The 2,555-nt window shown below is 35.9% G+C and overlaps 1 non-coding gene across 1 annotated transcript; it reads right to left on the reverse strand.

The window, feature by feature from the left end:
• Positions 1–1,752: 1,752 nt before the first annotated feature.
• Positions 1,753–1,859, reverse strand: LOC114027890. Its single transcript, XR_003567308.1, has one exon. It is a non-coding gene; the product is annotated as a U6 spliceosomal RNA (small nuclear RNA).
• Positions 1,860–2,555: the final 696 nt, after the last annotated feature.

Below are 2,555 nucleotides of genomic sequence, written 5' to 3' on the forward strand. Positions count from 1 at the left end.
CCCTGAAAAGTCTCGTTCTGGGGCTATTTAAGATTTTTCCAGGGGTTCAATGCATGCTTTTTCAGGTGACCAAAAATTCTGATCCTTTACCAATTTACAGTGAATCAGTGAATTCAAGAGTTGGAAGTGACATCAGCAGTCATTTAGCCCAGATCATACATCAAAGTGATACCCACTACAACATATCCACCAAGTTGTTATGTAGCTTCCACCTGAAGATCTCTAAAGATGTCAGTCATAATACATCATAACATAGCATAGAATAGCACAGCACAGAATAACATGGCATAAAATAGCATAGCAATCATCTTCTTGTCTCTAGGCTCTTTTCAGTTCCTTCAACTAATCCTCAGAAGATATGCAATCAAGGCTCTTCACTATCCTGGTTGTCCTCATATGGTTATTTTCCAGTTTATCAATGATCTTCCTACACTGAACTGCCCAGAAGTAAATATAATACTCCAAAAGAGTTCTGACGAGGTCAGAGTATAGGGGGACTGTCAATTCCAACCCTTCTTCCTGGAAACTATGTACCTCGTAATATAACCTAAGCTCCCATTAGCATTCTTGGCTGCTGCATTGCACTGATGATTTATATTGAACTTCTGGTTCACTTAAGCACACAGATCATTTTTAGGACAACTACTATCAATCATGCCTCCTTGTCTGATTCTTTTGAAGTTTATTTTTGGTATGAAAGAGTAATACTTTACATTTATCACTACTGAATTACATAAAATTAGATGCTTTAAGTTTTCAAGATCCTTGTGGAAACTGACTCTTTTACCCAGTGTATTTGCTATCTCTCTCAGATTTATATCATCTACAAATTTGATTAGCACGATCCCTATTCCTTTATCCAAGTAGCCAATAAAAATGTCAAGCTGCATAAGATCATAGATGTGTAGACTATCTAAAAGGATGCCTCCTGCTATATTGACAATGAACCATTAACAAACACAACACTTTGAGTTTGACCTTCTATTATTTATGAATCTATCTGATTCTATTATTATCTAATTCATATCTATAAATCTTTTCCACAAGAATAGTATGATTCACTTTTTCAACACTTCTACTTAAATCTAGTTAAACTATACTCACAATATTTCCCTTCATCTTCTATTTGAGAAATCCTCTCAAAAAAAAAGTGAGGTTACCTTGGCATGGTCCATTCTTGATAAAAGCATGGTTTTTCTCTTTTTTTCCCTTGATAGTTAATTTATTTACTTTCAGCTTTCAACATTCACTTTCATAAGATTTTGAGTTTTAAATTTTCTCCCCCTCCCACTCCTCTCCCCCTCACCCAAGATGGCATGCAATCTGATATAGGCTCTGCTTATACATTCATATTAAGCATATTTTCCCATTAGTCATGATGTAAAGAACAATAAGAACTAATGGGAGGAAACATGAAAATGAAGTAATACCACAAAACAACAACAAAAAAAAAAGGAGAGCAAATAGTATACTTCCATCTGCATTCAGACTCCATAGTTCTTCCTCTGCATGTGGACAGCAATTTCCATTGTGATTCTTTTGGAATTGGCAGAGATTCTTGCATTTCTGTGAAAAGCAAAGTCTATCAAAGTCTGTCATCTCACAGTGTGGCTGTTACTGTGTACAATGTTCTCCTGATTCTGCTCACTTCACTGAGCATCAGTCCATACAAATCTTTCCAGGTTTTTCTGAAATCCACCTAATCATCATTTGTTTTTTTCATTTACAATATTCATAGCCGTGCCCTTTTTTTTTTATATGGAATGCTTCACAAATTTGCATGTCATCCTTCCGCAGCAGCCATGCTAATCTTCTCTATATCATTCCAATTTTAGTATAAATGTTGCCAAAATGAGCACCTAATCATCATTTCTTATAGCACAATAATATTCCTTTAGATTCGTATAACCCAACTTCTTTAGCCATTCTCTACTTGATGGGCATGATTTCTCTTTTTAATGACGGATTGCCTATTTAAATGTTTGTCAACCAGTCAGTTGGGTAATCAGTCAACTAGCATTTATCAAACACTTACTATATACCAGGAAACATACTAAGAGCTGGTGATACAAAGAAAGGTTAAACACAATCTTTGCCCTCAAGGAGCACACTGTCCAATGAGGGAGACACATGGAAACAAGTACAAAAAGGTTAATTAGGGAGTTGTCTCAAAGGGAAGGCACTACACTTAAGGAGGATTGGAAAGACATCCTTTAGAAGGTGGAAATTGACACAAAACATGAAGGAAGCTGGGAAAGCCAGGAGGTGGAAAGGAAGAGGAAAAACATTACAAGTATGAAAATGTTCAGCATCAAGAAATGGAGTATCATGTGAAAAAATCAACAAGGTTTCACTTGATCACAAAATATGTGACTGGGGATTAAGGTGTAAAAAGACTGAAAATTAAGAAGGTTTCATGCTATGAAGGACTCTAAAAAGAAAATAGATGATTTTGTATTTCATCCTGGAAGTGATAGGGAACCACTGGAGATTATTGATCTGGGAGTGGGGCATGATATGTTCAAGCAAGCAATTAAGGAAGGTCAGTTTGTCAG

This window comes from Vombatus ursinus, unplaced genomic scaffold (assembly GCF_900497805.2).
Source record: "Vombatus ursinus unplaced genomic scaffold, bare-nosed wombat genome assembly UNPS02004827.1, whole genome shotgun sequence".
NCBI classification, from domain to species: Eukaryota; Metazoa; Chordata; class Mammalia; order Diprotodontia; family Vombatidae; genus Vombatus; species Vombatus ursinus.